General features: G+C 44.9%; 1 pseudogene; it reads right to left on the minus strand.

The window, feature by feature from the left end:
* Positions 1-11: 11 nt before the first annotated feature.
* LOC142099909 (interferon-related developmental regulator 2-like) lies at positions 12-13,381 on the minus strand (annotated as a pseudogene).
* Positions 13,382-15,824: the final 2,443 nt, after the last annotated feature.

Genomic DNA, 15,824 nt, shown 5'->3' on the forward strand with positions numbered 1-15,824 from the left:
TTAATCTGAACTCTTTATAATCTGCTTGTATGATTTTAATTGACCAATAACTTGTAAACACAAGTTTCTGTACAATGCAATGAACATCAACCACGTAATTGACTTTAGTTTTTATTAATCACATCGGGGTATTCTTGGACTATGGGCAAACTTCAGAAGGATGGATTAGAGAGGTCCACCCCCGTTCTTAAATAAACCCAGGTGGGTTACATATATGCACCACACCAGTTATACAGTAGACTACAAACGGGTGATTTGTTCATTTCCTGCCCTACATCCCTCATCTCTGTGCAAACAGGAAGCGGGCAGCCCTCTTGCAACATCAGAAAAGCCATGTGTTAAAATGGGGGAGTTGCTCTTCATTACCTGGTGTCAGGATGTTCATTAATCAGTTTAAATCTCCATTGTTCTTTCCTGGACTTTAGCAGACACTGAGGCACCATCTCAGCAGGGAACCAGCACCTGAGGAGGAACCTGATCCCTGCCCATCTCCACCTGCCCCTGACCTGGGCCCACCCACAGGGTGGGATTATCCTCATAGGAATCTTTGACATCTCCAGGTAGAGTTTAGGGTGTTTGTGAATTCTGCTGAGCTTAGTATTAAGGGGTCCTGTCTCCTACCAGCTTCAATGTGGTTCCTGATCCAGTTCCTTCTTCCGCTGTCCATCTTAGCATCTTAGCTTACTGCTGGGAATCTATGCTCCATCGGAAGTGGTTTGCGGATCTGCTCAGCGGGTGAGCCTGCTCGACAGGGGAGACTGGGGACCAGGTCCCCTAACAACTAGGTAGAGAGCCTTGGCCGAAGCGGCCATGATCAGCAAGTCCAAGGACATGATCTACAGCTGTCCTATAACTTGGACTGGTAAAGAAAACCCCATTTTCTTTATGAACAATTTGGGGTTATTGAACACCGGGGTGTAATGGGTGACCTGTAATACAGATACACTTGTATCCACACCTTTTCCTTACCGGTGTCATCCCGAACCCCTAGAAACTAGAACTTTCCTCTGTGCCTTTGCCAATGTCCTGGTATCCTCACAGACTTATGGGGAGGTAATAGCGAGCAGACAACACTAAGCTCACAGTGACCAGATGTGATAATGACTCACCTCTACATCCGCAGGCAGCGATATAACAGCATACACCCAGGGCGGTAGCACACTGCAGGGATACAGCATCAATGTAAGACAACAGAGGTACACGTTACACAGGAAAGAGAACACAAACATGATGATTATTTACATATATTTTCCACCGTTCAGGAACGTGACAGAAAGCCCCTTTGTGGACTCAAACACCTACATATAATGGAGGCAGACAATTTGTGGATTTAATATAGAGCTTATTAATTCACCAGGAACTAGTGACATCACTGAGCCACCAAGTGCCTTATGCCTCAGTCAGGTCACTGGTTCCTAGCGTCTCGATAGATTGCATTCTCCTGAAAATATGTTCTGTCCTCAATATGGCGGCCTCCATGGCCAATAACAATTGTTAAAGACATAGATTTATCTGATGTAACAACTTGTATCCAGACTGGAAAACATAAGAAGTATTTAGGATGAGGCGAGCTTCAAATGGGTTAATACAAAGTGACAAATCACCTCTGTGGTTGGATGATATCAAACAAAATCCACCAAACCTTATCAAATCCAAAGAAACTAAATCTAAGGCATTATAGCATAGCCCAAGCCCAATATGGAAGACTCCACTATTGGCTGCCATGTGGAGGACTGCAGAGACCCCCCCCCCCCCACCATACAGAGGACTGCAGAGACCCCCCCCCCACCATACAGAGGACTGCAGAGACCCCCCCCCCACCATACAGAGGACTGCAGAGACCCCCCCCCCACCATACAGAGGACTGCCAGAGACCCCCCCCCCCCCACCATACAGAGGACTGCAGAGACCCCCCCCCCCCCACCATACAGAGGACTGCAGAGACCCCCCCCCCCCCCACCATACAGAGGACTGCAGAGACCCCCCCCCCCCACCATACAGAGGACTGCAGAGACCCCCCCCCCCCACCATACAGAGGACTGCAGAGACCCCCCCCCCACCATACAGAGGACTGCAGAGACCCCCCCCCACCATACAGAGGACTGCAGAGTCCCCCCCCACCATACAGAGGACTGCAGAGTCCCCCCCACCATACAGAGGACTGCAGAGTCCCCCCACCCTACAGAGGACTGCAGAGACCCCCCCCCACCATACAGAGGACTGCAGAGTCCCCCCCACCATACAGAGGACTGCAGAGTCCCCCCCCACCATACAGAGGACTGCAGAGTCCCCCCCACCATACAGAGGACTGCAGAGTCCCCCCCACCATACAGAGGACTGCAGAGTCCCCCCCACCATACAGAGGACTGCAGAGTCCCCCCCCCACCATACAGAGGACTGCAGAGTCCCCCCCCACCATACAGAGGACTGCAGAGTCCCCCCCCCACCATACAGAGGACTGCAGAGTCGTCGTCCCCCCACCCCCCACCATACAGAGGACTGCAGAGTCGTCGTCCCCCACCCCCACCATACAGAGGACTGCAGAGTCCCCCCCCCCACCATACAGAGGACTGCAGAGTCCCCCCCCACCATACAGAGGACTGCAAGAGACCCCCCCCCCACCCCCCACCGTACAGAGGACTGCAGAGTCGTCGTCCCCACACCCCCACCATACAGAGGACTGCAGAGTCCCCCCCACCATACAGAGGACTGCAGAGTCCCCCCCCCACCATACAGAGGACTGCAGAGACCCCCCCCACCCCCACTGTACAGAGGACTGCAGGTTTTGGTTGATATTCTCTCAAGCTACAGTCAGTTTACCAGGATAGTTTTTAGCAGTGTTTTGTTCAGACTATTTTCTTTACCTCAGTATGGGAGAGTAATCTCATATACCTGGCAATAAACTAGAAGACAATACAAAGTTTTCTCCGCCTGCACTCACACTTTGCCGAGCAGTCACTCCTGCGCTGGAGTCTGTTAGGATGCTGATGAGTATGTGTTTCAGAGAATGGAAGACTTCTTCTCCCTCGGAGCCAGAACCCAGCTGTATACAAAGAAGAGACAGCAACGTGGCTGCCAGAGACTGCTCCTCCTCCTTACCTGCCAGAGAAGAAAAAGGGTTAAAGTGGTGCCTCATGCCTCAAAAATCTCACTGGTTCCCAGCTCCCTATATTGGGTGGTTGGTGATGCAGTATATAGACTATGGGGAAGTACTTACCTTTCTTCAGACAGCGTTCCAGAGCATCTGTGAGAGTGACGCGTCTCTCTGTGAGGAAGTCTCCCAGGACCTGAGAGGATAGAGCGAGGCGCAGGTTGCCCAGAGCCGTCAGTCGCGTCTTGATGCTGTGAGAAGCATTAATAGTGGTCAGCCAGATAATCACAGTAGCAAGAACCCTCACCACACCGCTCTCCCCCCCCTCACCTCTTATCCATGAGATTGTCTATGTCTTCCTTCAGTTTATCTTCCCCGTTGCTCCTGTAACGCCTGACAATCCTGCACGTCATTCCCTGGAGGTCAGAGATACACAGATTACATACGTGTCTAGAGCTACTACCGATCCTACGACCAGCGTAAAGCCAGGACACTTCCCGTTATAGCTGCGGTGGGTCGCTGGGACTTATATAGATGTTATCACAGCACAACAAAGTGTCCGCTGTCGATATACAAGAACCATGGATGGAATTCCCAAAAATGGCAAAAAGTAGCGTTAAATGATCTGAGTGTTGTTTCCATCCATATTTTCCATACAGAATAAAAACAAAAACACAGAAAACAGCTGACAAACCACCGTCTCAGAATCTCTCATTAGGACATAAAAGTTGGAGCAGTAAAATCTTAAGAAAATGATAAACTGTAAAATAAAGTATTGATGCCAGATCGCATTTAAACATCATGTACATTCCATGTATATAGACCCAGGTGATAATGGTCTGTGATCCATTGTGCTCGCTGGATGTAAGCCCCTATGTGTTACACAGACACTGTCACACATCGTACACACTCACCTGAGCCCTCTTCAGCCACACTAACAGTCTCACTGGCGCTGCTGCAGTGACTGAGAACATCGCTGGCGGCCTCATCCTCACTGGCCTCAGAGTCAGCGCGTGTTCCTCCGCGAAAGCCTGAAACAGAGAGCGGGGATCAGGAGAGACGCTACATACTGCGCTTAACCACACCGCTTAATGACCACAGCGCATAATGCACAAAGTACCCGACCACAGCGCGTACCGCACTAACCATTAACACAGCCGCTGATGGTAATGACCACAGTACATAACGCAATGAGTACTAATGCAGACAATGACCACAGGACATACCACATTAAGCATTAAAGCAACCACTGCTGTGATGAACACGTACTACACTAATGCTGCTGCTTGATAATAAGGACTACACAGTTACACACTGCAAGTCAGATATGGGGAAAGCACAGAGTTTAAAACACTGAATATGGAATTATAGTCTACACAAATGTCAGGTAGTACATTCGGTGCAGTGTTGAGAGGATGACGCTTGTAACGGTTATAGGAAAGTAGCGGAACAGACTGACAGGTATATTCTAGGTGACAATATCCAGGTGTTACATGAATGATGTACAACTGTTCATTAAATACACAGGATTTCATCTTTAAAGAATCTCTAAGATGAACATAGAAGCCGATTATACATAAGACCTACTATAATAAAATATATACAATATTTCTGCAGATGTATCAGGAGATCCTCAATACACAGACATTGAGGGACAGTATTAAGACAATGATAAAGGGGGGGGGTGCACTATTAACACCAGACAGCCCCCCTGTGACTATCTATGGACACTACAGGTACACTGTGGTAATCCTAGCAGGTATAGAAGATATAGGTAGGTATAGGTATTCTAGGATTATATCATTTATATAAGGAATAAGGTCACCACACAATGCCAGCCATGGTATAGGACGTTTTACAGAAACATTTTATTACAATGTCTATTTTGGATCAGGTCATACTTTAGGCAGCAATCGCTCTTTAAATGTTCTGTATACACAGGATTGGCCCGTTCACAGCCCTGATCCCAGCCCCAGGCAGTCAGTAGCAGGAAACCTGTGTACAACATGACAGCGCTGTCCGAAAACTGAGGTCATTGGAACGTTCCTGAAATAGGAGCACTGAGGACAAAGTTCACCCTACACACTGTGTAAGCAGCAGAGTTGTATTTCAGAATTTGAAAAATGTAATATTTTTGCTTACGCTGCATGCACCCTTAGATTGGGCGATCACAGCGATACAGAAAGTGGGGCCGCCGCTATTTAAGAATACTTTCCAGACCAGCGTTCTTCGGTGGGAAAACCTCTGCAACACAAGTCTTGTTTCGTTGCGAGATGACCAGGCTCCATTCAAGAGACAGAGTTCATTTACTGCGCATGTGCTGATATTTCGTTGGATCCTGCAGCCAAGGAAGAGGATCCTGCAAGGCTGCAGTCCAGTGTCCCGATGGCGTTACGCTTATAGAGTTAGCAGTAGCAAAGCAAAAGCAAGAAAAGCTGGATGCACAGACTTCGTTCAGTCCTACAGAGGACAATAGGACTGCGCTACAACACTGCAGGCATTTTATTAAATGGGACGAATCAGTGACAGACCCTTTTTCTGGCAATTTTGCCACATTTTAGGCTCTTCACTGCTTCATAAATAGACCCATTGGGGTAAGATTATTTTTTCACCAAGTCTAAAAATTATTAGTAAAATGGCCGACATGCTGCTACTTGCAGTTCCATAACACTTGCAGAATCGCACGTTGCCTAATCCTGATCTACAGCATTACTAATCACCTATCAAAATGGATAAGAACAGTGTCTACTTACGTCCTTTAAAAATACATTGCTTATATGTATACACATGTATCTGCGTATGTATTTAGTTATGTTACAAATGTTCATTGTTGAAGGTTCTGTGATCTCTGGTAATACTTCCAGGGATCGCACGCAAAATTTGGTTAGGAAAATTATAAGAAAAAGTTTGAGGTACAGAAAATATAATGCATTATATACTTTGCTTTCATATTTCACAAAAAGGTTAAATATCCAATGTCTCATTTTACAAATGTGGGGTGGTGAATCCCATGGTTTGGATCAAGTTTACTTAATGATGGTTTTGGTGGGGTTTGTTTACAACCTCTCCCTACACACCTTTGGTTTGACTAATTGCCCCACTGTGGGTATTGGTTAGGAATGCAACCTACACAGCTGGATTCCCAGGAACCTAATACTCTACAGACCCTTAATTTATCATCTTGGAATGTGGGTGGGCTTAACTCTCCTATTAAACGTAAAAAAGTCCTTACCCACCTCAAAAGAGCTCATATAGATATAGCGTTTCTACAAGAAACACATTGGAGAAAGGATGATGGTTTTATCTTGCGGGGAGGCTGGGTTGGGGATTGTATTTCGGCCTCATATAAAACTAAAACCAGAGGCGTAGCCATAATAATAGCTAGACACCTCCAATATACAGTTTTAGATACAGTTATAGACCCTGAGGGCCGATATCTACTAATTTCTTTACAAATTAATGATGAAAAATATACCTTCTTGAATATTTATGCCCCCAATGGATCACAACGTGACTTCTACCAGTCTCTAATTCAACTTGTCCTACAACGTGACACCCCTAACCTTGTGATAGCAGGTGACTTCAATTCCGTTATTGATCCAAAATATGATAGGTCAAACGCATCTTCTACAACTAACCCAAGGGCCTCGGAATGCTTTTTTGGTCTGATGTCCAGGTGTGGCATGGTTGATCCGTGGCGCCTCTTAAACCCAACAGACAGATCCTATTCGTTCTATTCTAGCGTACATGGATCCTTTTCGAGGATAGACTATTTATTAGTCACGGACACCCTAATGCCGTGGGTTCGTAGGGCAGATATTGCTGATATAGTTATCTCGGACCATGCAATGATCTCTCTTACAATCCAAAATCCGAACTCAAGACGGAGGTCTAGGCACTGGAGATTTCCTACTTACCTATACAATTCAGATCATTTTCAACAATTTCTAAGACACAGATGGGCTGAATATCTAGATGATAACATTGACCAATGGGGTGACAAAATTCTATTCTGGGACGCTTCAAAGGCAGTTATGAGGGGACACATAATTGCGTATGTATCTAGGCATCGTAAGAAGGCTAAGGAAATTTATGATAATTTGAGCAAATTATCGGCTGAGGCATATGCCAGGTTTGCTTCCAACCAGTCGGATATGTCATGGTCTACTTATCGTGAGGCGAGACAACTCTTAGAGAGTTTCTTGACTTCCCAAGCAAAACAACAAATTGATTTTTCAAAAAATAAATTTTTCAGATGGGGAAATAAAGCTGGCAAATTACACCAAAATATAATATATAAATTATAACCTATAATTATAACCAAATATATAACCAAATATAACCAAACCTCAGAAACGTAAAAGTCACATAATTGCTCTTAAAGCCCATAATTCTTCTAAGATTCTTACCAGATCGGAAGATATATTAGAAACCTTCCAGGCTTACTACTCGGCCTTATACAAGGGCTCTATACCAAATCCTCAGCTAATGTCCAAACTTTTGACTGAGGCCAAATTGCCTTCATTAACACCAGAACAGAGAGATGTTATGGCAAAAGATATCACTTCCCGAGACGTAGAGATTGCAATCAAGCATTTGAAACTCAATAAAACACCAGGCCCAGATGGATTTACGGCAGAGTATTATAAGATCCTAGAAGGAGATCTGGCTCATGTTTTAGCAGATTTGTTTTCAATGATACATAGGGAACGTCCTGTATACCCATCGTTTAATGTAGCCCATACAGTCCTTATCCCTAAACCAGGTAAGGACCCTATGATTGAAGGATCTTATCGCCCTATTACTCTTTTAAACACAGATTACAAACTTTTAGCAAAGATCATGGCAGACCGTTTACAAAGTATCCTTCCTGGGTTGTTAACATCCCATCAGCTGGGATTTGTAGCAGGACGCCACTCGGTCAAAGGTATTAGGACAGCCATATCAGCGATTGTGGCCTCAAGTGTAAATTCCACCTCAAACATGATCCTTAGTTTAGATGCTCAAAAGGCTTTCGATTCTGTTGCATGGCCTTTTCTAAACGAAATTCTCTCATGTAGGCGCTTTGACACTGATTTTAGAGCACTTGTAGCCTTTTTCTACACCTCCCCTAAAACATCTCTATTGGTCAATGGTGTCACGGGTTCCCCACTGGAAATGTATAGAGGTACTCGCCAGGGATGTCCACTCTTTCCATTACTCTTTAATTTGGTATTGGACCCTATGCTTAGAGTCTTGCAAAACTGGACGCAACTGGAGGGAATAAGGATTGGAGATCAGGAAATCAAAATTACAGCTTTTGCTGATGATGTAATGATCTACATATCTAATCCTGAAGTCTCACTTAGATCCCTAATGGACCGAATAGTGGAGTTTGGTTCTGTCTCTGGGTTCTCTGTCAATTTTGAAAAATCTACTGCTATGTATCTGGGAAAGGGTGTCATAGTCCCAACATGGGCACGGGATATTCCCATTACATGGGCAAGGTCGGCCATGCCATACCTGGGCATCCAGCTACCGAGAGATATTCACTCTCTGTATAACCTTAATATCTCTAGGGTGATAAATGTAATGGAACATGAGATGAAAGGTTGGAAACATCTCTGCCTCTCCTATGGAGGTAGAATAAACATAATTAAAATGATCATATTTCCTAAACTATTGTATCCACTACAAGTTTTACCCTTATTATTGACCAGATCAGATGCAATGAAATTGGATACAGAATTTAGACGTTTTATCTGGAATTCCAAAAAACCGCGTATTGGGTTGATCAAATTACAACAGTCAAAAAATAGAGGAGGACTGAATTTACCAAATGCTATCAAATATAACCAAGCGGCCCAATTGCGACACCTTAAAGACTGGTTGCATAACACGGATACTTATACTAATACTACATTAGATCAGAATTTTATCCCTAACCTTAGCTTATTAGCCTTTATTCATCTACATGAAAAAGAACTTCCAATTCAGACTATAAACAACCCAATCTTGTATACTGTGCGTAAACTTTGGCATAAGCTTCGCCACATATACCATCTAAGCCCTTATAGCTCAATGAACCTCCCATTGTTAGGCAACCCTAACTTTCAGGACGGATCAGCTTCCTTCCCATTTACTAACTGGGCGAAATTAGGAATTACTAAGATAAGATCATTAATTGATACAAGTACGCGAAAACCTATGACCTATACTCAAATAAGCTCTACTTATCCACAACTAGCCCCTTATCATCTAGCAATATTTCAATGCCAACATTACATTAATACAGTACTAAGTAAAATCTCTCCGGAGGATTGGGATAATCCCTTGGAGGCTATGCTTTCGAGACCTCCCCTGACCCGTCAAGCCATCTCACAGCATTATTCCCTATTACGTACCAAATTTGACTATAACCATTCTAAAACTGGCCTTTCATTGTGGCAGGAACAATTTCCTCACCTGACACCAGAGGTTCTTTTAAAGGCACTGACCAATTCCATTAAAATATTACCGGCCATGACCTACACAGAAATGTTCCTAAATATCTATCATAGGGCATATCTGTCTCCATCTCGTCGATTTCAGATAGGTCTATCAGAATCACACTGTTGTCCGAAGTGTGGGTCTCCGAGAGCGGATTTGACACACTGTTTTTGGGAGTGTCCCCCAATTAAACGATTCTGGACCCAGATTTGGAGATTTTCTAATACACACCTGGTAAATTATGCGCCTCTATCTCCGGAATGGGCGATATTCGGAATACTTCCAAATACTTGCAAAGTTAGTAAAGTATGCAAGAAACTACTATTAGCAGTTTCTGCTGCGGCCAGGAAGAGCATACTCCAGGTCTGGGCCCAGGATTCCCCTCCTATGTTTTCCCTTTTTAAAGAAAAGCTCTATCACATATTCCGAATGGATTGGATAGAGACGTCTTTGCAGAAAGAGGTTAGAGTAAAGCAATTCTTTGACGCATGGGAGAGCTTTATAACTCTCTTACCCCGTATCACACGTACACAACTTTGGAATAGCTTCCACAATACTGAGTGGTACGGGTTAAGAATGGTCTCAGCGGACCCTCCGATTGACTTATCTCCACCTTCTAATGGTTAAGTCCTAGACAAGATGGATTGTTTGGGAATGGGAGATTGGGCATGTTAATGACTTATTGAATTGTTTGAAAAAATGTGAAAATATGTATTTATTTCATAATGCATCCAATTGTATATGTAATATTGTATACCTCAATAAAAAACTGTTTATAAAAAAAAAAAAAAAAATACATTGCTTCCCTACCTGTTCTCTAAAACTGTAATCATTTTTCAACGATGGTTATTTTCTACTACAATACACGTATTCTTACACACACACTATGTATAGATATATTCAAATAGTTGTAGTTCTATATATTCCTTCTAAATGTAAGATATCTGCAATGGATCGTACTTTGTTGGGGAAGACAAATCCCTACGCGCGTCGTATTACTGTGCACAACTGGAAGCTAAGACAATGATAAAGGGGGGGGTGCACTATTAATACCAGACAGCCCCCCTGTCACTATCCTATCTTCCTTTATAAGGAAGCCGATTTAGAGGAAATTATTGTAGTTATTTACCAAGGGATCTAATGACAAATCAGGAATGTAGCAGCTGTGTGAACTCTTTAATGATTCTAAGTTACATGAGAATGTAAGCATTACCCCCTAACAGTGATCTGCCCCTACGATTGGCCTCACAACACATATACTTATGGCAGCTTCCAATCTTCCATAAATACACCAAGTGGAGAAAGGATTCAGCTGACTACACAGAAAGGCTATGACGTTATATCATTATGGGACCATGAAAAAAGTTTCTTTTTAGAATATGTAAGTAAATTATATATCCTAACCATGAAGCGTTTTATTAAACATCTGGCTCAGCAACCTGTGGCTCTGCTGGAACTTGCAGCTTCACAAGAGTTCTCCTCTAACCCCATGGCGCACTGTGCGTCACTAAATGTCCAGGTACTATCCCTGTGTCTGCATAAAGATCCATTGCCAACACAACTCCCTGCTCTGGCACAAAGACAGAATCAGCCCACGATGCATTTCTGTATTTGTTCACCTTGCAGGGCACAAGGGCATGTGACAGGCAGCTGTTACTATTCACACAATTTATGTTGCTGCAGCGGGGACGTGAGGACATGCAGAGGAAGCGAGCGGGGAGCCATGCCGGCACATCATGTACCTTTTAGCTGGTTCAGTTTGTCCGAAACTTTCAGATGCAACAGCTCCTGTCTCAGAGAGCCTGCAGGGGCAGGGGAGGTGGGGGGCAGAGCCACAGAGTGGAGGGAGGTAAACAGAGGAGGTAACAAGGGTTTACTTGGAAAAGAAAGGGTATATAGAGCAGTTCAGAGACATACAACATTATACATAGACAAGAGAAGTAGACACATTTATATAGATCTTATATACTGACTCAACCATAATAATTTTGTAGGTACAGACTAGAGTAAAATACACGTATATGTATACTGCACACCAGTGTGTATTTTAATAGCAACACTACATATAACCTGCACTGTATACCCTTACAATGTACAGGGTGATTCAAAAGTCGCAGTACACCCTTTTATTTCAAAAACTCTACAGGAATTGGGACGATTGGCCGATTTCAAGATGGCGCCCATGTTTGGTACATACAGTAAAAGATAGACCACGTCACCCATACCTTACTGGAGTATTCAGGTTTCCCAATTTCCTGTAGTTTTTGAAATAAAAGGGTGTACTGCGACTTTTGAATCACCCTGTATATTAACACCCTTACTATCTATAACCTATATGTATATGAATAGTAATATTGCATATAATGTCTACTATACCAGTGGCGCACGCAGGGGGGGTTTCTGAGTCTCTAGAAACCCCCCCCCCCCTGCGCTAACTAAGTGGCCACTGCCTTATACAGCAGCCACGGCGCTGTCAAAGAAGCGTCCGCAGCGGTGCTGTATTGTATACAGCACCGCCGCAGACGCTTCTTAGACAGCGCCGCGGCTGCTGTATAGGACAGCGCTGGCGAAACGGACCGCTCTCTCTCTGCTTTTTTTTTGGGTCGGCGGTGGGAAACCCCTCCCCCCGACAATCCTCCGTGCGCCGCTGTATACATGTCATATCGTGAATATAACATACTATACACCTCCATACAGTATATATTAATATCAATACAGTGTATAATCTGCACCGTACACTTCAAACATTGTATAATCTGCACCGTACACTTCAAACATTGTATACTAATAGCAATTGTACATATAACCTGTACTGTACATCCCAATACAGTGTACATTAATAGTGATACTGTGTACAACCTGTATTAAATACCCCATGCAGTGTATAACACGTTCCATACACCCCACGCGGCGTACACCAACAGGTTCGCTACCTCTGACCCCGCGCGGCGTACACCAACAGGGTCGCTACCTCTGACCCCGCGCGGCGTACACCAACAGGGTCGCTACCTCTGACCCCGCGCGGCGTACACCAACAGGGTCGCTACCTCTGACCCCGCGCGGCGTACACCAACAGGGTCGCTACCTCTGACCCCGCGCGGCGTACACCAACAGGGTCGCTACCTCTGACCCCGCGCGGCGTACACTAATAGGAATGCTACCGCAAGGCCGTAACTAGGGCTGTGCGACATGGCCAACCACCCAGGGCACAACACTGAAGGCGGCGCAAGTTAGGAATATTTTAGATTAATTTGATTAAAATTGAGGGCTAGTGAGGCGGCATTTGTCTTTCTCGCCCCAGGAACTAGAATTACAGCTCTGTGCTACCTCTAACGCTATACAGTGTACATTAATAGGGACTCATGAGTCAGTGAGGTCACTGGAATTGGCATAACCACAACATATGTTACATTTGACAGTAAAGCATCAGCACATTGTGCTACAGGTACATGCTGGGCTCTCCTATATCCACACCCCCGGTGCCAGCTGTGCCCCCTCCCGTGTCCTCAGGTGTAACCCCTTTGCCCCCTCAGAGTCCCTCACTCCTGTGCCCTAGGTGTGCCCCCTCCCGTGTCCTCAGGTGTGCCAGCTGTACTGTATCCCCCTCCAGCAGGTCTCACCACGGCTGGCACTGCCCCTCTTGGTGGCCGCGTTGCTCCGTCGGGCCCGCGGCATGGTTCTTAGCAGCTGTCGGGCAGCGTGTACAGCTCTGGTCTGGGGTTCGGCCGCCGCAGGCACTTCTGGGAGATGTAGTTCCCCGGACCGCTCCCTCTAAGAACCTGTCAGGCAAGAGAACTAAAATTCCCGGCAGACACTGCGCGGGCTACGTATGACCGGTAACTTTGTCTCTATGCATGCCGGGATTTGTAGTGTTCCAGTATTACCTCTGTGCTGGGCTGGAGGAAACCTTCTACTCAGCAATGTAATACTCCTATGTAATATACACACACCCCAACCCCTATGTAATATACACACACCCAACCCCTATATACAGTACCCCTATGTAATATACACACACCCCAACCCCTATATACAGTACCCCTATGTAATATACACACACCCCAACCCCTATATACAATACCCCTATGTAATATACACACACCCCCAACCCCTATATACAGTACTCCTATGTAATATACACACACCCTAACCCCTAGACACAGTACCCCTATATAATATACACACACCCCAACCCCTATATACAATACCCCTATGTAATATACACACACCCCCAACCCCTATATTATATAGGGGTTGGGGGTGTGTGTATATTACATAGGAGTACTGTATATAGGGGTTGGGGTATGTGTATATTACATAGTGGTACTGTATATAGGGGTTGGGGTATGTGTATATTACATAGGGGTACTGTATATAGGCTATATAGGCTATATACAGTACCCCTATGTAATATACACATACCCCAACCCCTATATACAGTACCACTATGTAATATACACATACCCCAACCCCTATATACAGTACTCCTATGTAATATACACATACCCCAACCCCTATATACAGTACCCCTATGTAATATACACATACCCCAACCCCTATATACAGTACTCCTATGTAATATACACACACCCCAACCCCTATATACAGTACCCCTATGTAGTATACACACACCCCAACCTCTAGACACAGTACCCCTATGTAATATACACACACACCAACCCCTAGACACAGTACCCCTATGTAATATACACACACCCCAACCCCTAGATACAGTACCCCTATGTAATATACACACACCCCAACCCCTAGACACAGTACCCCTATGTAATATACACACACCCCAACCCCTATATACAGTACCCCTATGTAATATACACACACCCACTCCAACCCCTAGACACAGTACCCCTATGTAATATACACACACCCCAACCCCTATATACAGTACCCCTATGTAATATACACACACCCACTCCAACCCCTAGACACAGTACCCCTATGTAATATACACACACCCCAACCCCTATATACAGTACCCCTATGTAATATACACCCACACCAACCCCTAGACACAGTACCCCTATGTAATATACACACCCCAAACCCCTAGACACAGAAACCCTATGTAATATACACACACCCCAACCCCTAGACACAGTACCCCTATGTAATATACACACACCCCAACCCCTAGATACAGTACTCCTATATAATATACACCCACCCCAACCCCTAGACACAGTACCCCCATGTAATATACACACACCCCAATCCCTAGATACAGTACCCCTATATAATATACACCCACCCCAACCCCTAGATACAGTACTCCTATGTAATATACACACACCCCAACTCCTAGACACAGTACCCCCATGTAATATACACACACCCCAACCCCTAGACACAGTACCCCTATGTAATATACACACACCCCAACCCCTAGACACAGTACCCCTATGTAATATATACACACCCCAACCCCTAGATACAGGTCCCCTATGTAATATACACATACCCCAACCCCTATATACAGTACCACTATGTAATATACACATACCCCAACCCCTATATACAGTACTCCTATGTAATATACACATACCCCAACCCCTATATACAGTACCCCTATGTAATATACACATACCCCAACCCCTATATACAGTACTCCTATGTAATATACACACACCCCAACCCCTATATACAGTACCCCTATGTAGTATACACACACCCCAACCTCTAGACACAGTACCCCTATGTAATATACACACACACCAACCCCTAGACACAGTACCCCTATGTAATATACACACACCCCAACCCCTAGATACAGTACCCCTATGTAATATACACACCCCCCAACCCCTAGACACAGTACCCCTATGTAATATACACACACCCCAACCCCTATATACAGTACCCCTATGTAATATACACACACCCACTCCAACCCCTAGACACAGTACCCCTATGTAATATACACACACCCCAACCCCTATATACAGTACCCCTATGTAATATACACACACCCACTCCAACCCCTAGACACAGTACCCCTATGTAATATACACACACCCCAACCCCTATATACAGTACCCCTATGTAATATACACCCACACCAACCCCTAGACACAGTACCCCTATGTAATATACACACCCCAAACCCCTAGACACAGAAACCCTATGTAATATACACACACCCCAACCCCTAGACACAGTACCCCTATGTAATATACACACACCCCAACCCCTAGATACAGTACCCCTATGTAATATACACACACACCAACCCCTAGACACAGTACCC

The sequence above is a fragment of the Mixophyes fleayi genome, chromosome 8, assembly GCF_038048845.1.
Source record: "Mixophyes fleayi isolate aMixFle1 chromosome 8, aMixFle1.hap1, whole genome shotgun sequence".
NCBI lineage: Eukaryota > Metazoa > Chordata > Amphibia > Anura > Limnodynastidae > Mixophyes > Mixophyes fleayi.